Raw genomic sequence first — 27336 nt, 5'->3', positions numbered from 1 at the left:
ATTGTTACTGGCTAATTAATTGTTTCCATCTTACTGAAAGTTATCTACTTTAAGGTTCTCAAAAACTTTAAAATCTTAACTTAAGATTTTAAAGGATTTTAAACCTGTCTTTAATCTGGATGTGGGCAAACATTTACCAAGCACACTATGATATGAAAAATGTTCCCATATCTCCAGGTTTGTTTGTTTGAAATAATAGTTTAGTGCTTTCTAACTGAGACAAACATTTGTGCCCTGTGCTTTAGGGCCCACAGTTCTTCACTATTTTTTAAAAAATCATTTAATGAAATTGTCTGAGTACAGAATAACCTCTGCCCCTACACGATTTACTGTGTCACCTGCCATGAAATGGAAGCAGAATGCTTTGATAAATGGACACAAAGGTCGTCTGGGTACACTTCTACCGGCTGTGTTGTCTTGTGCACTGAAATGCCTTTTTGTACCCTTCTAAAGTAATACACCACTTACAACACACACTGCAGCACATACTAGAGACTCTATATACAGCAGCAACTCTATATGCCTATTAGTAGGATTTTCAGATGTCTGTTGTACTAAGGTACTCTTTCTTAAAAAAGGGGGGGGCTTCTCTTTGCAGGAGACAGGACTGGAGACCCTAATGATGATAATTACTTTTGAATATCCTAGTTCCAAATCAAATTCATAAAGCAGAAACTGCAGCTTCAATACCCAATTTCTCTTATTTTTTTCATCTGGAAGATCTAAATACAGGAATATCCCACATTAACGTATCCAATGGGTCCAGAGCGAGTACGTAAACCGAAAATGTACTTAAAGTGAAGCACTACCTTTTTTCACTTATTGATGCATATACTGCACTGCAATCGTCATATACGGGCATAACTGATGTAAGTAACGCATTTATAACTAAAATAAACACAGTAGGCCGTATTTTAAGAAACAGTTTGTAGTTGGAAACTGATCGGGCGGTGGCGTCATACCATTAAGTGTCCATTCTTGCGAAGCAACCGTATGTAAACAGGGGAATGGTGCTACTGTAAATATGTCCGTACTTCTGAGTGTCCGTAAACTGAAGGTCCGTATAGTGGGGTATTCCTGTATCATGTCTTGGGTTCATTATTTAATTACTCGTTTCACTGCAACAGATGCTATCTATCCAGATTTACATAACACTATCCAAATAGAATCCTGCAATTTCTACAGCTGAAAATACAAACATGCTAAAAGATCAAACTTCAAAACATCCAATTTGGGGAAACAAATAATATATGATTAATTAATTTATCTCTTTTTTCCAAACTGTAGCATACTGATATCTTAACTTATACTAAATATTTGATAAAATTTGCCTCCTTCAAAGCTATAAATATTTAACTCCATCTAGATGTGTATTTTTTAAAAAAATTCAGATTATTTATTTATTTATTTACATTTTTAGACCGCCCTATAGCATTGAGCTCTCAGGGCGGTGTACAATAGAATAAAATACGTTTAAAATACGAGCAAGTGTGAATTTCATTATACAGTTATAAAACATGTTAAGCACAAGATTAAAAGATTAAAATAAGAATTTCAATTACAAAGATTAACCTTAAAATGCATTTAAAATGCCTGGGCGAAGAGGTAGGTTTTTACCTGGCGCCGAAAAGATAGAAGAGAAGGCGCCAGGCGTATCTCGTCAGGGAGGGCATTACATAATTCGGGGGCCACCACTGAGAAGGCTCTAGATCTAGTTGTCGTTCTCCGGGCCTCCTTATGAGTTGGGACCCGGAGAAGAGCCTTCGAGGTCGAGCGAAGCGAACGGGTAGGCACATAGCGGGAGAGGCGTTCCACCAGGTATTGTGGTCCGATGCCGTTTAAGGCTTTATAGGTAAGAACCAACACTTTGAATCTGGCCCGGAAACAAATTGGTAGCCAGTGCAGTTGGGCCAGAATAGGTGTTATATGGTCAAATTTCTTTGTCCCAGTAAGAACTCTGGCTGCAGCATTCTGCACTAGCTGAAGTTTCCTAACCGTCTTCAAAGGTAGCCCTACGTAGAGTGCATTACAGTAGTCCAATCTAGAGGTTACCAGAGCATGGATAACTGAGGCGAGATTCTCCCTGTCCAGATAGGGTTGTAGTTGGGCTACCAGCCGAAGCTGGTAGAATGCATTCCGTGCCACCGAGGCTACCTGAGCCTCAAGTGACAGGAGCGGATCTAATAAAATCCCCAAACTACGGACCTGCTCCTTTAGGGGGAGTGTAACCCCATCTAGGGCAGGTCAGACATCAGCCATCTGGGCAGAGAGCCCCCCAACCAACAACATCTCAGTCTTGTCAGGATTGAGCTTCAGTTTATTGGCTCTCATCCAGTCCATTATCGCGGCCAGGCAGGGGTTTAATACATCAACAGCCTCACCTGAAGAAGATGAAAAGGAGAAGTAGAGTTGCGTATTGTGATGTTCCTATATTAATGTATATATGGTAAGTGTTGGTTGTTTAGAAGATATATGGTAAGCAGTGAAAGAGGAGGGGGAGTGAATGGGCAGTAGAATGCTAGATGATTGGCTGAGTGTTTAAAATGGCTGAACGTATAAAAGGAAGAGGGAGAGTGGAATCGGGGGGGAGAAGAGAACTGAGTGGGTTGCTTGGTGGGGTTTAGAGAGTTGTTTGACAGGAGAGAGTGGAGAAGGAGGGAGGTGGAGTTCGGATTAGTATTGAGTAAAACCATACGCTTATGTGCCTTAAGAAGAAATCTTGTTAATCTTGTTAGCTTTGTTATCTTTAATAGATACTTAATTTGGTTTACCAAAGGCCTGATCCTTGGCTGGGGTTTCACAGACCAGAAGGGAGGGTAAGGTAATGACCAAGGCTGAAGGGGAACTGTAACAAATGGTGGCAGCGGTGAAGAGAATAACAATACCAGTATTCAGAGTCTCTGGGAATACTAGTATTGGGACGTTACTGGTGGTTGCCTAGCAGGGGGATCTGTTGAGATCTGTGCTAGAGCGGGGAGAGAAACCATAAGAGAGACTGGTGGAGTCCCTGGTGGTGCCTAGTGACAGGCAGTAGCCACGTGCAGGTAAGAACCTGACAGGGAGAGCCAAGGAAGGACGCCTCACAGGTGGTGGCAGTAGCGGTGGGATACGAACAACAGAGAATCCAGATCCGAACAAAGGAGACTACGTCACAGGTGTTGGCTGTAGCAGTGAGATACGAATACTAGAGAATCCCTACCAATGGTGTGGCAAACAGAAATAACAAAACAAGATTACTTGTGAGAGTGACTGGCAAAGAGTGTGTGGCAAAGAGTGAGTGAACTCAAACACCATGGCTGAATATATAAAAATGAAAAGAGAGGAGCTGGTGGAGAAGTGCGTAACATTCAATTTACGACACGAGGGTAAAGGGGTAGATGAATTGAGGGTAGCACTTATAGGATTTGCAACTGCCCAGCAAAAACAACCTGTCAGAGAAGAGACCCCAGAAGGATATTTAAGCAATCCCGCTTATATAGAGTACTTGAGAGAGAAGTTGAGGATGGAAACTGAGAGAATGAGGATGGAGGCTGAGGAAAAAGACAAACAGCGGGTCTTTGAGGCTGAGGAAAAAGACAAACAGAGGGAGTTGGAAACTGAGAAGTTGAGAATGGGGTTAGAGGAGAGGGAGAAGCAACGAGCAGTGGATGCCGAATTACAAGTAGAAAAGTTAAAATTTGAAAGAGAGAAATTTCATTCTGATGAAAGAAGAAAGGACAGAGATGGAGCAAAAATAAAAATTACTCCAAAGGACTTTGCTGTCTATGAGCCTGGTCAAGATCCTCAAATTTACCTCAGCACCTTTGAAAAAGCAGCTCAGTTGTGGGGGCTACCTGAAGATAAATACATGCAGTATTTATCAAACCTGATGAAAGGGGAATTGGCTGAGGTATACCAATATTTCCCCTCAGACAGGCCCGTCACCTATGCTGAATTCAAAGAAGCAGTGTTTAAAAGATTCAGACTGGGGCCTGATTATTTTAGAAAGCTTTTCAGAAATTGCCAGATACAGACAGTCTTTTGTGGAGCTGGGGGCAAAACTGATGGACATATTTGGGAAATGGCTGACAAGTGCAAAAGCTCAGTCTGTGGAGGAGGTGAAAAACCTCATGATATTGGATCAATTATACCATCAGTTACCACCAGAAATAAGGCTCCTGGTCAAAGACCGTTCCCCTACATCGGTGCAGGAGGCCGCAGAGATGGCGGATCACTTCGCCTCCAATAGAACTGGCTGGGTGGGAAAAACATCAAGAGATTTTAAACCCAGACCATATAACGCTGGCAGAAGGGATGTGGTACCACAGAGAGTGAGTCCTCCAGTAAAATCTGAAGGGCACAGGACACCCCAGAGTGGATCTGTGTACCCTAAAACAGAGGAGAAATTATGCTACAAATGTGGTAGACTGGGGCACCTACGTTTTCAATGTGAGGTTGCCAACCCCATTAGTAATCCTGCTCAGACAAGGACAGTGAAAACAGAGCCCAAGGCTTTAGAAACAGCGAAAAAGGTTCAGTTCTGCCAGATAAACTGGACAGAAGTAACAGACCTTGATTCAAGTCTGAGAGAGGAAGTGAGTGTGCAAGGAGCAAATTATTGGGCATTGCTTGATACTGGTGCCGCTCAGACATTACTGAGGCCAGATTTAATAAAATCTGAGGTAATATTACCTCAGGAAACTGTGACTATCCAAGGAGTGAGGGGTCAACCAGAAAGTTTGCCTGTGGCCCTGGTGGAAATGACTTGGAGAGGCTGAGAGGGCCGATATAAAGTAGGCATTAATGCCCAGCAACAAGAACCAGTAATACTGGGAAGAGATGTAATGGGCGCCCAAGGAAAGATCTATGTAGTGACCAGACAGCAAATTGGCAGAGAAAAAGAAGCCATATTAAGGGGGGGCTGAAACAAACAGGGTGGAATCTGTTAACCAGCCTCAGGTCACCATAGCAACCACTAGCAGGCCTGCTGAAGGAGACAAACTGTATCAAGTGGTCTCTGATAACGATGAGGCAGATCAATTCAGGGAAGAGCTGCAAAAAGATATAAGTTTGAAGCAGATAAAGGAACAAGCTCTGACCCAACAGATTCCTTTCACTGACAAACTGAGGAATCAAGTTGTGTGTGAGAATGGGATTTTATATAGACTGTGGATGCCTGCTGAGAGAAAGGATGAATGTGAACCAGTGAAGCAATTGATAGTACCTAGCAAATACAGAACCAGATTACTAGAGGTAGCCCACCATGTCCCATGTGCAGGACATCTGGGAATAAAAAAGACCAAGAGGAGATTGGCAGCACACTATTATTGGACAAACATCTCCAAAGATGTAAAACAACATTGTCTATCTTGTGGTATATGCCAAAAGGTGGGAAAAAGTGGAGTAAAGACTAAGGCACCCTTAAAGCCCCTTCCTATAATTGGACAACCCTTTTATAGAGTGGGGATAGATTTGGTGGGCCCTTTTTCCAAACCCACAAGGCATGGCAAGAAATATCTATTGGTGGTGGATTTTGCCACCAGGTACCCAGACGCAGAAGCACTAAGATCCGTGGAAGCCCCTGTAGTGGCAGAGGCTTTATTAAAAATCTTTATGAGGCTGGGTTTCCCTCATGAAGTGCTGACGGATCAAGGCAGTGTATTCATGGGAGAAGTGATGCAATGTATGTGGAAATGTTGTGGTCTAAAACATCTAAAGACCACTACTTACCATCCCGCCACTAATGGGTTAACAGAGAGATTCAATGGCGTTTTGAAGGGCATGATAAGAAGCTATGTCCAAGATCACCCACAAGACTGGGATGAACGGTTGGGATGCTTCTTGTTTGCATACAGAGAAGTCCCTCAGGAGTCAACAGGGTTCTCACCCTTTGAACTCATGTTCACTAGAACAGTGAGGGGACCTTTGGAACTGTTAAAAAATTCATGGGAAGGAACCCTGGGAGAGTACAAAACATCTGTAGTAGATTTTGTATTGGAATTCCGCAATAAATTAACATCAATGATGGAGATGGTGAAAAAGAATTTGAGTCAAGCACAGGAGAAGCAACGTTACTGGTATGACAGAACTGCCAGGGAACGTGTGTATGATGTGGGAGATATGGTTATGGCGTTCATACCCAGGAAACATGACAAATTACAGGCTAACTGGGAAGGACCATATACCATAAGAGAAAGGCTTGACACAGTGACGTATGTAATCACCACAGACCAATTAAACAAAAGCAAAGTGGTTCATGTAAATATGTTGAAGCCTTACCATACCAGGGATGCACAGGTGTTGCAAGTTACCTTATTCCCTGAGGGAAGTGGGCCTGAACTTCCAGTTTTGGTACAGGAAAGCAAAGACAAAGGAGGGGTAGATCAAGTGGAATGGTCAGAGGAGGTGAAGGAGGAAGTAAAAGAAGAGATTCTGAGAGTTTTGAAAACCTATAGGAATCTCTTTAGCAACAAACCTGGCCGAACCAGTATAGTTATACATTCCATTGATACTGGAGATCATGCCCCAATCAGATCTGTTCCGTACCGTGTGAACGGGAAAGTTTTGAATGAGATCAAAAAGGAGGTGGAAGATATGCTGGAATTAGGAGTGATCAGGGAATCCATCAGTCCCTGGGCCTCAAGTATTGTCCTGGTTCCAAAAAAAGATGGAACGACCAGGTTTTGCATTGATTATCGGCTAATCAATAAAATTACTGTCCCACATGCGTATCCTATGCCTAGGGTAGACGCAATGTTAGAGTTATTGGGGGCAGCAACCATTATCTCTACACTAGATCTCTGTAAAGGATTTTGGCAAATGGAACTAGACGAGCAATCCAGAGCCAAAACTGCCTTCAGTACACCAGATGGGTTATATGAGTTTGTGGCCTTACCCATGGGACTAAGGAACTCACCAAGTTCATTTCAGAGGCTAATCAATACTGTGTTGTGAGGCATGTCAGATTTTGCAGTGGCCTATATCGATGACGTGGCCATTTTTAGCAAGTCGGTGCCTGAGCATGTCCAACACCTGACAACAGTATTGGAGGCCTTAAGAAAAGCAGGCCTCACAATAAAAGCTAAGAAATGCCAGTTTGGACTAAAGGAAGTAATCTATTTAGGACATAAGGTGGGGAGTGGGAAAATCACCCCCTTATGGAGCAAGGTGGAGGCAATACAAGCGTGGCCGATCCCCTTAACCAAAAAACAAGTAAGGGCATTTCTGGGTGTGGCTGGATTTTATAAGAAGTTTGCGAGAAATTTTGGGGAAACAGCAAGCCCCTTGCATGAATTAACAAAGAAGAAGTGTTCTGAGCATGTGGTATGGACGGATGAATGTCAGAAGGCTTTTGATCTACTGAAGCAAGCCTTGTGCCAAGGACCCATATTAATAGCACCAGACTATGAGAAACCATTCATCGTGGCTACAGATGCGTCGGACCTGGCGCTGGGAGTTGTCTTGCTGCAGGAGGGAGAAGGCACCAGACATCCACTGGCGTACCTGAGTCGCAAGCTGACGCCAAGGAAGAAAAACTATTCGTCGGTCCAGAAGGAGTGCCTAGCGGTCGTGTGGGGACTGAACAAGTTGCACCCATACGTGTGGGGACGAAGATTCACAGTGACTACGGATCATCGGGCCTTGTTATGGTTGCAGACTATGAAAAACCATAACACTATGCTGCAGAGGTGGTCCTGGGCCCTACCGGACTATCAACTGGACTTCCAGTTCATAAAAGGCAAGGGCAATGTACTGGCCGATGGATTTTCCAGGCAAGTGGCTGGGACTGCAGTGACGTGACCAGACGGAGGAACAAAGAAAGACATTTTCCCCATAGAGACTTTTATTTGTTAACGTGACGTATAAATCCTGGAACAGGAATAATACTCTGCCGTTGTTTTAAGGGGGGGGGGGAAATGTGATGTTCCTATATTAATGTATATATGGTAAGTGTTGGTTGTTTAGAAGATATATGGTAAGTAGTGAAAGAGGAGGGGGAGTGAATGGGCAGTAGAATGCTAGATGATTGGCTGAGTGTTTAAAATGGCTGAACGTATAAAAGGAAGAGGGAGAGTGGAATCAGGGGGGGAGAAGAGAACTGAGTGGGTTGCTTGGTGGGGTTTAGAGAGTTGTTTGACAGGAGAGAGTGGAGAAGGAGGGAGGTGGAGTTCGGATTAGTATTGAGTAAAACCATATGCTTATGTGCCTTAAGAAGAAATCTTGTTAATCTTGTTAGCTTTGTTATCTGTAATAAATACTTAATTTGGTTTACCAAAGGCCTGATCCTTGGCTGGGGTTTCACAGACCAGAAGGGAGGGTAAGGTAATGACCAAGGCTGAAGGGGAACTGTAACAAATGGTGGCAGCGGTGAAGAGAATAACAATACCAGTATTCAGAGTCTCTGGGAATACTAGTATTGGGACATTACTGGTGGTTGCCTAGCAGGGGGATCTGTTGAGATCTGTGCTAGAGCGGGGAGAGAAACCATAAGAGAGAGCGGTCCGGACTGGTGGAGTCCCTGGTGGTGCCTAGTGACAGGCAGTAGCCACGCGCAGGTAGGAACCTGACAGAGAGAGCCAGGGAAGGACGCCTCACACGTATCATCAGCATATTGCTGGAAACGCACTCCAAATCTCCTAATGACCTCGCCCAGCGGCTTCATATAGATATTAAAGAGCATGGGGGACAGAACTGAGCCCTGCGGGACCCCATACTGGAGTATCCAGGGACTCGAGCAATGCTCCCCAAGCACCACCTTCTGGAGACGACCCTCAAGATAGGAGCACAGCCACTGCCAAGCAGTGCCTCCAACTCCCAAATGCGAGAGTCGCTCCAAAAGAATACCATGGTCGATGGTATCAAAAGCCGCTGAGAGATCAAGGAGAACCAACAGAGTTACACTCCCTCTGTCTTTCTCCCGACAGAGGTCATCATACAGGGCGACCAAGGCCGTTTCTGTACCAAACCCCGGCCGAAAGCCCGATTGAAATGGATCCAGATAATCAGTTTCATCCAAGAGAGCCTGGAGTTGGCGAGCGACCACACGCTCTAGAACCTTGCCCAAGAATGGGACATTTGCTACCGGCCTATAGTTGTCAAGATTATCAGGGTCCAAGGATGGTTTTTTTAAGAGCGGTCTCACCACCGCCTGTTTCAGGCGGAGTGGGACCACTCCCTCTCGTAAAGAGGCATTGATCACCTCCTTGGCCCAACCGTCTGTCCCATTCCTGCTAGCTTTTATTAGCCATGAAGGGCAAGGATCCAGAGCAGAAGTGGTCGCCCGCACCTGTCCAAGGACCTTGTCCACATCCTCAAGCTGTACCAACTGAAACTCATCCAATAAAACAGAACAAGACTGTGTTCTGGACACCTCGTTAGGTTCAACTGTTACAATACTGGAGTCAAGGTCCCGGCGAATGTTCATGATCTTGTCCTGAAAGTGTCTCGCAAACTCATTACAACGGGCTATTGATGGTATTATTGCGTCCTGGGGACCAGAATGTAAAAGTCCCCGGACAACTTTATAAAGTTCCGCTGGGCGATTAACAGATGACTGGATAGAGGCAGCAAAGTACTGTTTCTTCGCTGCCCTCACCACCTTCATATAGAGCTTGGTAGAGACCCTCACAAGTGCATGATTACAAACGTCGGGAGTTCGCCTCCATTTGCACTCAAGCCGTCTCCGTTCTTGCTTCATCACTCTTAGCTCTGAGGTAAACCAAGGAGCCAATTGAGCTCTGCACAGGAGAGGGCGCATCGGGGCGATCGCGTCAACTGCCCGAGTCATCTCCGTGTTCCACAGATTGACCAGGGTTTCGACAGGATCGTCAGTTTTATCAGTCAGAAAACTCCCTAGAGCCCTTTGAAAACCCTCAGGATTCATTAGTCTCCGGGGGCGGACCATCTTAATTGGTCCTCCACCCTTGCAGAGGGGAGAAAACAGTGTGAGTCTAAACCTCAGTAGGCGGTGATCTGTCCATGACAAAGGAATAGATGTAAAATTCCTCACTCCCAGATCACCATACCCCATTCCCGTGGCAAAAATCAAGTCTAGAGTGTGACCCGACACATGCGTGGGGCCAGTAGCAAATTGCGACAGCCCCATGGCTGTCATGGAGGTCATGAAGTCCTGAGCTGCTCCAGACATAGCGGTCTCAGCATGAATGTTGAGATCCCCCAACACCAAAAGTTTGGGGGATCGCAACAAGTAGTCAGCTCAGTTAGGGAGGCTGTTGGGCAGCAGGGTGGACGGTACACCAACAGTATTCCCAGTCTGTCTCACTGACCCAACGTAATGTGCAGACACTCCAGACTATTAGCCACCTGGATAGGGTGCCTAACAAGAGGGATGGAACTCCTATAGACCACAGCGATTCCCCCTCCCCGACCCTCGGATCTACCCAGATGCTGAACCGAGTACCCAGGTGGGCACAGCTGGGCGAGATTAACACCCCCCAGATTGCTCACCCAGGTCTCGGTAATACATGCCAGATCGGCCACCTCATCCACAATTAAATCATGGATGAGGGAGATTTTATTATTTACCGATCTGGCATTAAAAAGCAGCAACTGGAGATCCGAGGGTTGACTGATAGAACTACCAGCAGTCCTGTGGGTGTGAGGAAGACCGGAACACGGCACAGCCACCAGTTGTCTGGGCCGAGTTCCCCTCAGTTGGCTTGTCTTCCTCACAACGCCATACCTCCCATTACCCGTCACTACGCTGACAGGGGCCCCCTCTGGTTCTCCCTCCCAATACACTAACCTCTTGCCCAGGCACATAATAAAATAAAATAAAATAAATAACAAAACATAAACTGTACACAATCACACCCTCACTCATACAAAACACGCAACCATCCACACGACACAGCAGCAACAGCGACGTCTCAGCAGGTAACGGACAGCAGTAGCGGCAACCGTGGCAACGGGGGCCAAAAAGCGATGGAACGGCAATGCCCTCACCAGCCAAGCAACAACAGCAATAGTAGCGATGGCAGCAATCATAAGAGTCACAATGTCCAGGCAGCAGGAACAACAGTCAGCAGCGGCGAGGAGCCCCAAAACAGCCCAAGACCGCCAGAACGAAGCAACGGCAAGCACCACCCAGCCCCGTAGCAGCTGCAGGAATGACAACGGCAACCAGGGCGCAAAGCCGCAGCAACAGCGGCGACAGAGCGACACCCAAGCCCGCGAAACCGCAGCAGCGACGGCGGGGTCACGCCCAGATCTTCAGCGCAAGGCCGCAGCAACAGCGTCCACGGCAGCCGCAACGACAGCGTCCCGAGACACAGGACTGCAGCAACAACGGCAGCGGAAGAATGACAGTTGAATCTCACGCTCACTTGGAGACGCGCCTCCTCCAAGAAACAAGAACAGCAACTGTAGCAACTGAGCCACCGCCTCCCGCTCAGCTCAGCGATTATGGCAAAAATACTATGTGTACAGTTCATTAGGCTTATGCATGCTTACAGTGACAGTTAATACTAGATAAAGAAGAAAAAACATAACCCTTACAAAAGGTGGCAAATAAAAAATGGATTGACATATCACTTAAATCAGGATACATTCAGGTAAGCCACTGACTTGCTATTGAAGGTGTGGTAAAAACTTATTTAGTGCATGAAATTCTTGGAATGTGAACTGCTAACACACAATGGAAGATTCAAACAACAGTTGTCACATGACAAAACATTCCTGATGGAAAAAACAAGGTGATGGAATTTTCCATACTGATGCTATAACACAGTTCTATGGACCCATAGTACATGAGGTTCTGCAACTGGCTTTAATCCTGGCTAGCAAAACCCTTGCACTAATAGCAAACTCAGCTGGTGACTACCAACAGGATTGTAGCCAAAGAGTGGCCACAAAGCAGCAAGTCACAGAATTACATGCTTGAGGGAAAAGCTATGGCTTGCAGAACATTGAAAAACTATTAAAAAATAAATTGGGAGAACCCTCCCCCACAAAAACAGCCCAATGAGGACCAAGCATATTTAACAGCCATGGAATGTAGAGTGGCAGATGGAAGGAAGAAGAGAGGAGAAATGGAAGAGTTGAAAGTTCTGCTTGGTGGAAATTGCTGGCTGGAACCCTGAACACAAGAACACTTTTTAAGAAGGGTAAACTGCAATGCATCATTTTAGTTTCAGCTGTGATCAACTGAAGGTAGTACAAGGTTGCACCAGCAGCCGATAAGCATGAATGCTTCTTGGGCAAGAACTTTTTGTGCCCTGTCCTCATTCTAACCCCTGATAGATTGGCACAGGGGCCTCTATTCAGCATTTCTATACTTGGGCAGAAACAGAATCATGCTACAACAATTCATATCCACAGGTTATGGTGCTACAGCCATGTCAAACCTAGCTCACCATACAACAGTGTTGTATATCGAAATGGTGACCACTAGTTTGACCAAACTCCCAATAAATGAATACTGAGTGAAGGAGCTCAATTATTTTCTCATAAATAATTACCTCAAAACAAACTGTGATTCAAAATTCACACACACAGAGGAAATAAGGTGCTCACAGCACATTTTGCTCAGCAAACTATAGTACTAAAAGAGGTTATCACCTTAATAGGTCTCACTCTAGCCAAAAGGTTTGTCAACTATTTTTGTACTTGGAGCTGCAAAATTAAGCTCAGGTTCAAGGACCTATATTACTTTCATTCTGCTTCTGTTCTGACCAGACTCAGAGCTGTTTAGCTTCAGCAAGGTGGTAGCCGCATGTGCCTTCAGATCATGCCCTGGGAGTTTGAGGGATGAAAGCTTCCCCAATAGGAGATGAGGTGGGTGAAGTAGTGCAGAAATCAGAACAGAGCACAGGCTCGTGAAAACGCATCTAAGCATAGCGATGTGTTGCAGAATATGCAAAACCAAATTGAAAAGAACTGAGAAAAAACAGCTTTGTTGTGTTTTAATCCTGTAATATGTACATAGCCTAAGTTCAAACGTTCCCATGATATTACGTATGAATGTTGGAATCTATGGAGTATTGTGTTTTAAATATTAACGGGCTATGCAAGTGCCTCTGTGAGGGCTGTTGGTATAAAATAGACAAACAAACATTTTAAGGAATCAGTGGGACCTGCTGTACCTCAAGTTCTCAATTGCAAAACAAAAATTAAGCACCATATAAACTTCACAGAGGAGTCACCAAGATGAATTAATTTGATGGTTTATCATTCATAGACTGCCATGTGGTGATAGAAGAGCACATGTTACCAAATTCTTCGAAGCTACACAGGAAGTGGATTGGATTGTGAAAGACCAACCCAAATTGTGTTTGCATTTTGACAAATTTGTAGGGCAGTACAATATCTCCTGCTCCCCTGGTGCATTCACTATGGTTGCCCAATTTCCCTGCTTTTTAAAGTTTGATAGAAATATCTGTTGGTATTTTTAAACAGCAAGGGGTTTTTTTTGCCTATTAGTGAATTTCCCTGCTTTTTAGTCCGGGAGGTAAGAAATGGGATCCTGTTAAGTTTGCTGAGAATGGATTGATCATTTGCATGCTTATTGAGTTCAGTGGGATTTATTCCCCTGCAATCATGCTTAGGATAGGTGAAATTGACTACAGGGGATGGGAAGGGGGGAGGGGAGCAGGCAGGAGAGGGAGGAGGAGGGTAGGTTTGATCATTTGCATGTTTATTGAGATCAGTAGGATTTACTCCTGTGCAATCATGCTTAGGATAGGTAAAACTAACCATGGGGAGGGAAGCCAGTGTCATGGCCCCGTCAGAGGACTCCTCAGATGAGGACGACTCGGGAGTAACAGCAGCAGACCCAGGAGCAGCAGGAGACACGGAGGAGCCTCCTGAGAATCCAGCTCCTTCTGCCCCTCAGCTGCAGAGCACCCCAGGGACAGCAGAGGCCCTGCAGCCAGACACAGGCAGTGAACAGGATACTCCCCCCTCACCTGCAGAACGTAGACAGCAGAAGGTCAGGCAGAAGAGAGGCAGGCCTGTCTCCTTAAGGCCCAAACGCTGAGGGCTCACACCTGCTGTCCATCCTGCTCTTTATAAGGCACACCTTGGCTGCAGCTTGTTGCTGACTGCAACGTCAGGCGTGGCTTTGTGTAGATCTAGTTTCCCTGCATCTTCTCTTTGACTGACCTCCTTGGCAATTGATCCCGGACCTCCACTGACCTCGCTTCTGGACTTCTGACTCGGCAAGTACGCTTCGGATAGGCCTGGCAGATTTACAACCCGACTGCTGGCTAAGGACTTTCCTTCCCTGCCAAAGACCCAGGAATTTCCAGCCCCCCCTGGCACTGCTGATGCAGTGCAGAGCTGACAGTTTGCAGTCAGCCCAAACAAAACAGGCAACAAAGGAGTAGGGGAAGTGTGGACAATGGAGCAACTCCAGCAGGAAAACTTGCTCCTGCGCTCACAAGTAGACCAGCTGCTGTTGGCCGTCCAAGGCTTGCAAACCCAGCTAGCAGCAGCCCCACCCCCTCTCCCTACAGGGAGAGCCAAGTGCCCTGTGACTCTCCCAGAGAAATTTACTGGGGCTTCCGACCAGCTCTCAGCCTTCTTGGCCCAGGCCCAGCTCTTCATGGAGTTACGCCCAGAGGCCTTCCCAGATGATAAGACCCGGGTGGGATTCTTGATTAACCTCTGTACCAGGGCGGCAGCTAGATGGGCCACGCCCCTGCTCCTCGAGCGGAGCCCTGTGCTCAATGACCTAGCCGCCTTCACCAGAGAACTGAAGGCTATGTTCGAGGACCCAGTCCAATCTGCCACAGCCAACCGCCGGATACGCAGGCTGCGGCAAGGCCGACGCCCCTTGGGGGAATATGTAACAGACTTTCGTCTATTGCAACAAACCCTGGGCTGGAACGAAGCCGCTCTCATGGACCAGTTTCAGGAGGGGCTGTCGGATGAGCTCCTGGATGAGCTAGCTAGGGTGGAGCGCCCTGGAACCCTGCAAGCCCTCATACGCCTGTGTCTCCAGATTGACAGGAGGCTGGAAAGCAGGCGTGCTGCCAACCGACCCCGGCCAGTCAACAGAGCATCAGCCCCAGTGGCTGGGCCCTTGGAGCCTGTCGGCAAGGACCCTACACCCCCGGCAGAACCGATGCAGCTGGGAGGGGCTCGGCCACGTCTCTCTGCGGCCGAAAAGCTGCGACGCCGGCAACAGGGCCTCTGCCTGTATTGCGGGACCCCAGGACATTTTGCAGCCCAGTGTTCCGCGAAACGACCCACAGCCCCTGCCTCGGGAAACGCCCATGCCCCGGCCTTCACAGGCCCCTGAGCCGGGGCACCCTCATGGTTCAAGGGGCCTGCCACCTCAGTTCCTCACCGCCCAAGCATCTGACCGTGTTGATCGCACTGACAGTCCCCGGAAGGGGGACCCTACAAGTACCCGCCATGCTGGACTCAGGATCCACCAGCAATTTTATGGACGTGTCCTTTGCCAAGCTCCACCGGGTTCCTAGTCAACCCATTCACCAAGATGGCCCATTTCCTCCCCTGTGCCGGCCTACCCTCTGCCCCAGAAACTGCGCAACTGTTCTTGACCCAGGTTTTCCGGTTACACGGCCTCCCCGACCGCCTGATCTCTGACCAAGGAGCCCAGTTCACCGCCCGGTTCTGGCAGGCCCTGTTTCGGGCCCTGAACGTCCAGATCCACTTGTCCTCCTCCCACCACCCTCAATCAGATGGACAAACAGAACGTACCAACGCCACCGTCAAACAATACCTGTGGTGTTACACCTGCTTCCAACAGGACAATTGGGTGGATCTGTTACCGCTGGCGGAGTTCGCGTATGACTCCGTGCATGCCTCCACGCGCCAGACCCCGTTCTTTGCCTCCTACGGCTACCACCCCCGATTCTTCCCCTCAGTACAACCCCCGTCGCCGGTCCCCGCTGCGGATGTCATGCTGCAGGAGTTGCAGGCCCTGCAGGCAGTCCTGAAGGAGCAGCTGGAGCAGGCCAAGGACGCATATAAGCGCTTTGCTGATCGCCACCGCCAACCAGGCCCGCCGCTGAAGGTAGGCGACCGGGTATGGCTCTCAACCAAATTCCTGCGTTCGCAACGGCCGTCTCACAAGCTGGAGGCTCGGAATGCAGGTCCCTTCCAGATCACCCAGCAAATTAACCCGGTGGCGTTCCGGCTCCAACTCCCTGCCTCCTTCCGCATTCACCCTGTCTTCCATAGATCACTGCTGACTCCCGCTCTCCCGCCTCACCCCTTGGGTAGTCAACCACGGCCCCCACCACCGATACAAGTCAACAGGGAAGAGGAATTCGAAGTGGCGCAGATCCTGGGCTCCCGGAGGCATCGGGGCCGTCTCCAGTACCTCATAGACTGGCAGGGGTACGGCCCTGAGGAACGCTCATGGGAAGAGGCGGCGCAGGTGCATGCCCTTCGTCTGGTCTGGCGCTTCCACCAGCGCTACCCGGATAAGCCGGGCCCCGGCGGGAGGCGGAGGGTTGGTCGTGGGGCTGGGGATAGTGTCATGGCCCCGTCAGAAGACTCCTCAGATGAGGACGACTCGGGAGTAACAGCAGCAGACCCAGGAGCAGCAGGAGACACGGAGGAGCCTCCTGAGAATCCAGCTCCTTCTGCCCCTCAGCTGCAGAGCACCCCAGGGACAGCAGAGGCCCTGTAGCCAGACACAGACAGTGAACAGGATACTCCCCCCTCACCTGCAGAACGTAGACAGCAGAAGGTCAGGCAGAAGAGAGGCAGGCCTGTCTCCTTAAGGCCCAAACGCTGAGGGCTCACACCTGCTGTCCATCCTGCTCTTTATAAGGCACACCTTGGCTGCAGCTTGTTGCTGACTGCAACGTCAGGCGTGGCTTTGTGTAGACCTAGTTTCCCTGCAGCATCTCTTTGACTGACCTCCTTGGCAACTGATCCCGGACCTCCACTGACCTCGCTTCTGGACTTCTGACTCGGCAAGTACGCTTCGGATAGGCCTGGCAGATTTACAACCCGACTGCTGGCTAAGGACTTTCCCTGCCAAAGACCCAGGAATTTCCAGCCCCCCCTGGCACTGCTGATGCAGTGTAGAGCTGACAGCCTGGAGTGGGCAGGGGAGAAGGAAGAAGGAAGAGGGGAGGGGAGAAGGAAGGGAGGAGGAAGAGAGAGGGGAGGGGAAGGAGCGGAAAGGCAGGTCTGATCATTTGCATGCTTACTGAGTTCAATGGGATTTAATCCTGTGCAATCATGGCTAGGATAGGTAAAACTGACCATGGGGGAAGAGGTGGGGGAAGAGAGAGGAGAGGGAAGGAAGAAGGGGGGGAGAGGAGCAGAAGGAGTGGGAGGGGAAAGGAGGGGATTGGAGAAGGAGGAGGATGACGGGGTAAGAGGGGATTGGAAGGGGATGGGAGAGGGGAAGGGATGGGGAGGGCAGGGGCAAGAGGGAGGGGATAGGATGGAGGAGGAGGAGAGGGCAGATTTGATCATTTGCAAGCTTTTTGAGTTCAGTGGGATTTACTCCTGTGCAATCATGCTGAGGATAGGTGAAACTGACCTGGGGGAGGGGAGGGGAGGGGGAGGAGGAGGGCAGGAAGGGGAGGGGGAGGAGATTGGATGGGTGGGCACTGGGCAGAGTGGAAGCCCCTTTCCCTTCCAAAAGGAAAATATTGTGAACAGTATCATTCTTTTTCGGCATTTCCCCCACCTTTTTATTCTGCAGCAGGCACATGTAGCCTCCCATCCAAATTTAAACCAAGTTTCCCTGGCCACATCCACACCAGATCTTTACTCCAGTTTAGACAGTCATGGCTTTCACGAAAGAATCCTGGGAAGTGTAGTTAGTGAAAGGTGCTGAGAGTTGCTAGGAGACGCCCTGTTCCCCTCACAGACCTTCAATCAGAGTGGCTGACTGTTAAACCACTCTGGCCACTGGAGCTCTGTCAGGGGAATAGGAGTCTCCCCTCAGCATCCTTCACAAAGTACACATCCCAGGATTCTTTGGGGGAAGCTATGACTGTCTAAAGTGAAATAAAGGTCTGGTGCGGGTGCGACCCCCTGATTAGGCAAGACAAGCAGCGGTGAGTCTGGCTTTTAGAACACTGACAGTTGGTTCTTACTGAGCATGCTTAACATTATCATTGTGTTCAAGCCAAAATTTCTTAAATTAATTAAAAATCAGCCAGGCATTTTTTAAACATTTAAACTGCAGAAGATGAAGGTCAGAGTATGCAGCAAGGTCAGTAATAGGATTACAAGTACTCTGTGAATATGGCTGATTTTTAATTAATTTCAACAGATTATGAGAACTCTGACAGAAAAAAAAGTCCAAAAGGGATCTGGTTTTTTCCTCTCTCTTTTTACACTTTGAACTCTCGATTTTCTCTGATTGTTTCGTGTATCGCCATGAAAATTTAGAGGGTTGTTAAACAAGCTTTTCTGGGTACAGGACTATACGTTTTGTAAGGTTTTGTTTTGAAATGAGCTTATGGCAAGGATCAGAATGGCATGGGATGGTATTTTCAATTTAATATTGCAGAATGCGAAAAATCCATTCTGACTATAGTATCCATATAATATAATAAACCAAACAATCTGGAACATGTCAGACATGATACTTCTGATACTTTCCAAAGTAACCTTTCCAAAGCAGTTGCGCTACTGGTGTTTCTTCTCCTCCTCTTTGCTCACAAGTCACAAAAATATAACTACAAAGGAAAGTAGAAATTCATCACCATCAGTTGTTAGATGTAACAATACCTTCAGTGACATCAACCTATCAAGCACGAGCTCTGTATGAGAACTCATTAGGAACTTAATCATAGAATAGTAAAGTTGGAAGGGCCTACAAGGCCATCGAGTCCAACCCCCTGCTCAATGCAGGAATCCAAATCAAAGCTGTCCAGCTCATAATAAACCTCATTTTCCTGCATGCAACTTCAAAAACAAGGGTGCTATAAAGAACGTGGTTGACCACAATACTATGACTGTATCTAGCTCATATACATCCATTTTTTAAAAAAATCCAGGCCATCATGGCTGCTTAGATTGGATTAAAATCTCTTTCATCACAACATGGAGTCATGTCTTCTTACACTGGATCTTTTAAATTGATATTGACTTGCTGGAAGACTAATGAGAAAGGTTTTGTTCACCATGTTTGGCCCTGTATTTTGGGATAATCTTTTATATGTCATATGCCAAAACAAAACAAAAAATTAAGTTGTAGAATAAGGGGCCAGATCCTTATGAAAAAAAATATAGGGGAACGATGGATTTTAAAAGACATGCATAATAAGATCCCCGCATCTCATCATCTGCTGATGGGCCTGAAACTTCAATTATGTTAAAGAATACAAACTCATTGTAAAGCCTATAATTAATGCATTCAGAGATATCTGCCAGAGGTAGTAATGGCCAAGAAAAAAGATTAAAAACATCGGGTAAAATTTCCAAGTTTCCCATTTCGATCTGCATTTCAATATTTTAAACTTTGTGGTTTTATAACTTTCTGATCAATACTTTGGGTCCCACATAAATAATGTGATTCTTGTCCACTAGTTTTGGACTGCTCATATGAAAGAGGAATGGGATTATATAAAAAAGTCAAAATTTCAGATTCTATGAACTCTAGCAGTTAAATATTTAAATGGTATTATTAAGACCAATATTAAAATCAACTTAATAATTTTAATCAGAATTTTCTTAAATACAAAATAAATGTAGTCCTTGAAATAGCAGTAGATCAGATAAAATCTTATGACCAATTGATCTCTGGATACTAATCTGCAAAGCATTTGCACTCCCATTCTGAAAATTGACTAACAAGTAATAGTAAACCAATTCAGACATCATACCAAAGCATAGTTTGCACTAACCACAGTGTAGAACCAAAACCATGTACAGATAAACCATGATTTCGAGCTGCTTGTCTACTTTCATTTTCTTAAAATTTTGATATTATGCATAGGGTTGCCAGGTAAGAAGCATCCCAACCCCTAAGATTTCAGGGACATGCCCAAATGAAGTCATGGGTGTGTGCTCTACTGATGTCATTAAGCATGATACAGTAAGCATCAACCACATTTGTTTGGACCATACCACTCAAACAAAAAAAATTATCTGACTAGAAATTAAGATAGAAATCTTAGCTAAATGAGGATGTTTCTAGGTCCAGCTGAAGTGACAGGATCATTCCTTCTCACCTTCTTAGAACACTTGGGTAAAGAACATTTAATCTAGCCTACTTGCTTCTCGCAAGAAGGGTTTAAGTGCCCTCAGGCCAGGCCAGTCACCAGAAGGCTATTGTAGAAAGAAGAGGACCTAATGTCGTAGAAATGTTAGATGGGAGCACTCAGGAGTAAAGATGGATGCCCCTGAAGGCTGCATTTCTAAGCACACTTACTAAGGGACTAAGCCCCAAAGAACTCACTAAGCCTTACTCCTGAGTAGATGTGGTTTGGATTGTGCTATTGGTAAAGCTTGACTAGGGATCCTCTGCAAAGATATCCATATCCAAGCAGGGTTGGCAACCCCCTGCCTGGAATGCCCTCCCCTACATTTTAACATGGCTGCTCTAAACTTCTTTACAGATTTGACCTTCACTTCAGAAAGAAGTCTGAGAAATGAATAAGAGTAAGATTCTCTACCCTTTTCTGTCTACCCTGTGGGCTGCTATAAACTCACTTTGACAGCCAACCCAATTCCAGTGAGTCATAACTGACAGAGAGAAAACACACATGGTTTGGTCTACCTTCACAGGCAGTAGATTGGGAACAACAGCAATTGAAGCCACATTTCCCAGTATAATTATCACTCTTTTTATGAAGGGTGATAGAACAGATTGTGGGAACTATTGAGGCATCTCTCTTCTTGCTACTGCAAGTAAAGGATCCTCGCAAATCACCTCCTACCTATCTAAGAAGATATACCACCCCGAATCTCAAAATGGTTTCTGCCCTTCCAGGGGGAAATGATCTTCACTGCATGACAGCTTCAAGAAAATGCAGGGAGCAAAACCGATCTCTATATATGGTGTTTATTATCTAACAAGGCCTTTGAGAGTGTGAATCAAACTGCTCTCTCAACCATCCTTCTGAAATTCCCCTGATAAATTTGTGAATATTTTGCACCTCCTTCATGACATGCCGGCAAAAATTTTGGATTAACAATGGCTTTCAGAGTGATTCATTCAGATTCGGATCAGCAGTAAAACAGGGATGCATCATTGCTCTGACCTTATTTGCTATTTTCATTGATATGATTCTATAGCTATTGAAAGGAAACTTACTACAGGTGTGGAAATCGTATATCAAACAAATGGAAAGCTTTTTAATCGAAGTAGGCTGAAGGTAAAAAATAAGGTAATTACCACCTCTGTTGTAGAACTTCAATATGACGATGATAATGTAGTCTCCACACATTCAGAGAAATCTTCAAACTATCCTAAATGTCTTTGCAGAAGCATATGGAAAACTTGGGCTCTTGCTTAATATAAAAAAACCCAAACTGCTTCATCAGCAGGTGCGAACTAGTCCCTCTGTAGCACCATCAATCCAGCTTAACAGTGCAATGCTGAAAAATGCTGATCACTTTTCTTATATTGGCAGCCATCTCTCCATAAAAACTGGCACTGACAATGAAATTCAACATCGTCTGAGCTCTGCGAGTGCTGCATTCTCCCAAATGAAGCGTAGATTGTTCGAGGATTGGGTATTTGCAGTGAGACCAAAATGCTTATTTACAAAGCCATTGTACTACCTACCTTACTGTACGCCTATGAAACATGGACCATTTATAAATGCCACTCCCAACTTCTTGAAAGATTTCACCAAGGCTGCCTCTGGAAAATTCTGCAAATTACTTTGAAAGATAGACAGACTAATGTTAGCATTTTGGAAGAGCAAAGACGACCAGTGTTGAAACAATGGTCCTTTAACATCAACTTCGCTGGACCGGCCATGTTGTTCGAATGCCTGATTACTGTCTTCCAAAGTAGCTACTTTACTCCCAACTTAAGGATGGAAAACAGAATATTGGTGGAGAGCAAAAGAAAGTAAAAGATGTTAAAAAATGTAAAAAATGTTTAAAAAAGGTAAAAAGTTTAAAGATGTTTTTAAGGGTGGTGGGAACTATAACTGTGAGGGGGAAACTACACTTCCCATGATTCTTTGGGGGAAGTCGTGTGCTTTAAATGTGAGTTGGATGTGCTTGAAACAACAGAGGGGGGCCATGACCACCTCAGGGAAGAAGGGCACACTTAATGTAGAGGAATTAATTTGTAAATAACCATAGTGTGAAATCAGATACATATCAAGACATAGTATGAAGAAATATTTATATAAGCATGAATGTCAAGGATGGTTATTATTTACACAACCTGTAAAGGTATTTATAGTGCAATTCTATGCATGTTTACTCAGAAGCAAGACCCAATGTATTTAATGGGGCTTACTCAAACAGGGAAGCATGCATAGAACTGCAATTCAATGACAAGGAACTTCACTCATCCAATCCAAAATTCAGAATCATACCACTTTAAACTGTTCTGCAACTGTTTTATATTTGTTTTATGGTTATTGGATTTAAATGGCTTTATTTCTTGTTGTGAGCTGCCTTGGTTTCCAACCCTACCTCACAGGGTTGTTGGAAACATTCCATATACACACACACTGGAGATGTAAAAATATCTACAACCCATGTAATTTATTGTCAAAACCAGTTGGCCATTGTACAACATTTTTTTAAAGTAAGTATTAGTTTCCTGCCAAATAAAAGCACTGACACCTAAATAAGCCCTGCTTAACTGCTTTTTAAAAAAAGCATTGGAGGGGGAGAGAAAGATTTGGGGAGAGAAAGATTAACAACACAATCCTTTTCTATGTTCACTCAAAAGTCCATTAATTTTCAGCACAATCCTAACAACGTCTACTCAAAAGTAAGCCCTACGGAATTCAATAGGGTTACCTCCCAGATATGTGGAATTAGCATGGCAGGTTTACTCCCAGAAAAACTTCATATTGGGAAGGTTTTCAAAACAGGTTATGAATAAGACAAATAAACTGCCCTCTTCAACAGTCCAGCAACATTTAAACTTGTTTGACTCCTTAATAAGAAAAGTACAACATTGTGGCATGTACGCTTTTTAAAACTTCTGTTCAAAAATTATTTGAAAGATAAAAAGTATAATATGCCACTTCTGAGAGAAAAAAAACCCTGCATGTACCCTTTTATGCCTACCAAGTTCCTGCTGTGATCTTCTGTTGTAGTGCAATCCTATGCATGTTTACTCAGAAGCAAGTCCCAATCCTGTACAGAGAAAGTACTCTTTATGCTGCTGAAAGCTTTATATTTACTGGATTCCTGATGTGAGACAGGCAGGAAAAGGAAACTGTTCTCAGAACCTGAAATGAGGTTTAGCTATTCCTATTGTCAATCACAATCCTGACTTCACTTTTTGGCTAAAAGCCTTGAAAGGGCAGGGATTACAGCAGTACTAACAGAAGTTGTGGAGGGCTGCTGACATTTTGGTTTATACCTTTTGAACCAGACCACCTAGAAACTTTTTTTTAATGAAAGCTAAGAGTCCAGAGATTAAGGTGACTCACCCAGAGACCCAGAAAGGACCCCCAAAAACCAGAGTCTCCAGATGAAAACTGGAGAGCTGGCAACCCTAATTATGCAAGGCTTTCCAAAGTAACAATCATAACTAATGTTTACCAATTCAGACATCACACCAACCCCAAATTAGCTACCACTAGGTCTGGAAAAGAAACTTTATGAACTACCTAATTTGCACTTCCTGAATATAATATGTGAACAACAATGCAGCTATCCTTTGCAATACACCGTTTGTGTACAGCAATGCATATATTAGGGTGAAGAGTTGATAAAAAATCATATATTGGTGATAATATGGGAAACTCCTTGCAAAAATTATATACTGATGAAATTAGGGGAAACTGCAAAAATGTTTACATTAAGCAAAATTGCATATAAACATGTGTATGGGAAATGCTTAGTAAAACATGGACAAATTTTCATGAGGACATAAAAAAAATACATGAACTAGTGTAGAAAACTGATAAACCCCTACATTGATAGATTCACCCATCTCTATTCATCAGTAGCAAGCCATGCTTGGCAAACCCATTTCAAATCTTAGATTCTGATTTGATTACTGACCAACTGTAAGCTAGTTTGTTAACTCAGATATCATAGCAAACAACAATTAAGATTTGAAATGAAATGAACTATTACAACTCCTTATTTCAGCTTCATACTTGAGTCTACTAATAAAAACAACAGCTAATAATAAGGGATCCTTCACTGACTGTGCTTGGAACTTGATAAAACAGTATGTTAAAAAATAAAAAATATGCAGGCTGAGCAGGCAAAAAGACAAAAAAAATTCCTGCTCTCCCAGTTCAATATAAATAGTTCCTAACAAAATGAAAACTTATAATATGTGTGCTCAGTACTTTACGTACAGTTTATAGGAACAGCTTCAGTTTATGGAGCGAGGGAACATAGTAAGTGATGACTGCAATTTAAAAATTAACAAAATCAAAACATGAGCTGAAAGCTTCTGCAACAAACTAAAACATGTAGACAATCTTAAGAGGAGGCAGCCATGGCAGCAGAATTTAAACTCTTACAATAGTTTCAGTCTGCTATATTGACCTCTATGTTGTATATGAACACTTCACTTGACAGAACTTCTAAGTGTTGATATACAAACTTCTAAGCTATGATATACCTCAGCAGCTCCCTTAGTCTTAGTGGATGAACCTGCCCTTGTATGCAAAGCCATCTGTTGAACAGAAATAGTTCCAAGGTGTTCAAATGGACCAGTTCATCTTTTGCAGCTAGTGTCTGAAAGTGATGTGCATAGGAAACATTTGGGTAGGCAGCAAGGTTAACGTAGCTTTATTCGTCATAGGGATAACTTCCTGGCTTGCACATATCTACATTGGCTTAAGTGTTACCAATATGACACAGTTGCTTCATAAAGTAATATGGTGAAACAGCACAATTAAGGGAGTGACTTTATGCCCAATTGTTCACACATTCTGCCGATCTTGAGGATTAATTTTATGTTACTTTTCCGCATAGGGAAGAAAGTGTTAAAAGGGTAAAGTGATCATATCCACTGTTATTGAAAGACAGAGAAAGTGCTTATTCTGAAAAATAGTTTTGATACCTTTTATATGTTACCAAACACATACTTATTCCTACATGGTGACTAGGAAAAAGTAAAAGTTTGAACCAGTTTTAACGTGTTTTTGTGAGAGAAACGAGCTGCTGTTTGAATTTTCTAAGTTTGTGCATTATGCATGTTCAGATGTTAGATTTTCAGGTTTTGTCCCCACAGTCTTTTACATCCTTGGAGAAGTGTTTATATGTTTTAGTTTCTACAGTGGCAATGTGCTACCAGGATGGGATCTACCAATAGGCAGAGTACCTCCGACAGCAGATACTGAGTGCCATGAAATGGCAGCAAATTGTTACTTTTTAGTTTATTATTAACTGTATTTTTTACTCCCAGGTGGATGTGCCTGTGGGAGTTTCTGCAAAATAACTTGGTCAGCCTTGGGTACTGTCCCGGCTCCCACCAAGATATACAACCCCAAGACTCTCGGCTTGGTTCTTGTCAATGGTTTCAATCCACACATAGGTCAGATTACAGTTCAAACAGAGTTAAGATCATTGCGAGACACTACTCAGCCTGGTGACACAAGCAAAGACATCGCAATACATGACATGCTGCCTGAGTCCCCATAATGAAGGATGGGGAGGGCACAACCACTGGCGTGGGACTTGTTTCCTGGCTCAGTACTAGGCAAACAAACAGGCACTCCTAACAGTAGGTTGGCTAACAGGTTGAGTCTGTTCGCACCTGCACAGCTTCCAGAGTGTCCATGGAGGCAGAGATCATCCTGCGGCTCCACCTTGGCATCCTGTCCTGTGCTGGAGGCAGGTCAGCAACAGAAGGCTCACTGGGAGGTTGAACAACTGTTGGAAGAGTGGTAAGGGGGCAGACTGACAACTCAGCCCCTTCATCTACATTGGCCAACACCTCGAAGGAGGGGCTGTCAACAAGCAGATCACTTAGCCCCTCCCCAGAATCACTCCCAAACCACTGGGCTCCTCCCCTGGATCCCAGATCTCCTCTGCTTTCTCCTCAGACTGGTCCTGCCAAGAGTTCTCCACCGGACTCATGACAGATACTATGCATGGTGACTTACAAGGGATTTGCTGTTCCACCTCTGGCAAAAGAGTGTCTTGGGTTGTCCCTGCTTGCTACCACTAATGTGTATGTGTAAAATTGTGTTTGTCTGGAATCACAGAAAAAAATCATGTCCATAGTATCAAAGTAATTAAATAACTAGGCAACAGTTTGAATTTCAAAAAGCTGTATTTGAAAATGCATTCTTTCACATGTGAACATACTACTATCAAAAACAAGGAGATGGAAGATCTGGTGGCTGAATAGTTTTTAGTTCTCATTGTTCTTTTGCAGCATTTTTACGGTGTCTTGTTTGCAGTAGTTTTGCTTTTGTTTTCATTTCCCTGCAACACCCCTCTCCACTGATCTGGAGGACAAATTGCTGCATTTGCAAAATGCTGGGTTACATCCAGCTGGCTGAGAGAGCCATTGCCCAGGGCATTAGGTTCCATCCCCTTGGAGACTGCACGTTTCATCTTTGTAACACGAACAGAGTGGAAGGGCTAGCAGTGGCTCAAGAATACAAGGTGAAAATCCAGAATGCAGCTTGTGGATGTTCTTGCTGAAATCACTTTGCTAAATGCTGCTACATAAAATACTGAACACAGCACATAAGTCCTACAGCTTGCCTTTTGCCTCTATGCAGAATTTTCCAGCACAGCTAAGGACTCCTTTGCAATAATGATTCAAGGAGTCTGATGCTTTAACTATGTGGCATGTTCTGCCCTCAAATCTCAGCCAATTTATACTGAAACCACTTGCTGGTCTGGCTCCCACTGAGATTACAGAGATCAGCCTGTAGGAACACTTTGAGCCAGCATGCCTCTGCGGTCTGCACCCCAGGATGTTCTGCAAAGGACACGTACTGAGCAAGCTCTTGGGCTGGAAACGTGCTCCAGACTCTATTTGTGTAAACAAAACTGGCAGCTTGGGTGGATATTGTAGAGCAAGAACAGTGCTGTTTTATACATGCTAGTTGCTGAGAGGAGCAGATGAACCAAGTCTGAATAAGTGTATTCGTCTGAAATTGCTCTTTAAACCAACAAAGAAACAAAAACAGGGAAAGGGCATCCCTTTGAATTCAATGGAGAACCTTTTACAATATTATAATATATAGATTCATCCAAGCAATCCCTTCATTCTTGTATCCTGTGAATCTTTAAAGGGATCACTTGAAAATCCAAAAAAGATCGAAT

At 44.9% G+C, this 27336-nt stretch overlaps 1 protein-coding gene across 12 annotated transcripts in view; it reads right to left on the bottom strand.

Moving 5' to 3' along the window:
* Positions 1–27336, bottom strand: part of FGGY (FGGY carbohydrate kinase domain containing) — a 274220-nt gene that overhangs the window by 114072 nt on the left and 132812 nt on the right. The gene's annotated exons all lie outside the window — the stretch shown is intronic.

Source organism: Rhineura floridana, chromosome 6 (assembly GCF_030035675.1).
Source record: "Rhineura floridana isolate rRhiFlo1 chromosome 6, rRhiFlo1.hap2, whole genome shotgun sequence".
NCBI classification, from domain to species: Eukaryota; Metazoa; Chordata; class Lepidosauria; order Squamata; family Rhineuridae; genus Rhineura; species Rhineura floridana.
The sequence above is the reverse complement of the archived record's forward strand: the minus strand, read 5'-3'. Positions and strand labels throughout refer to the sequence as shown.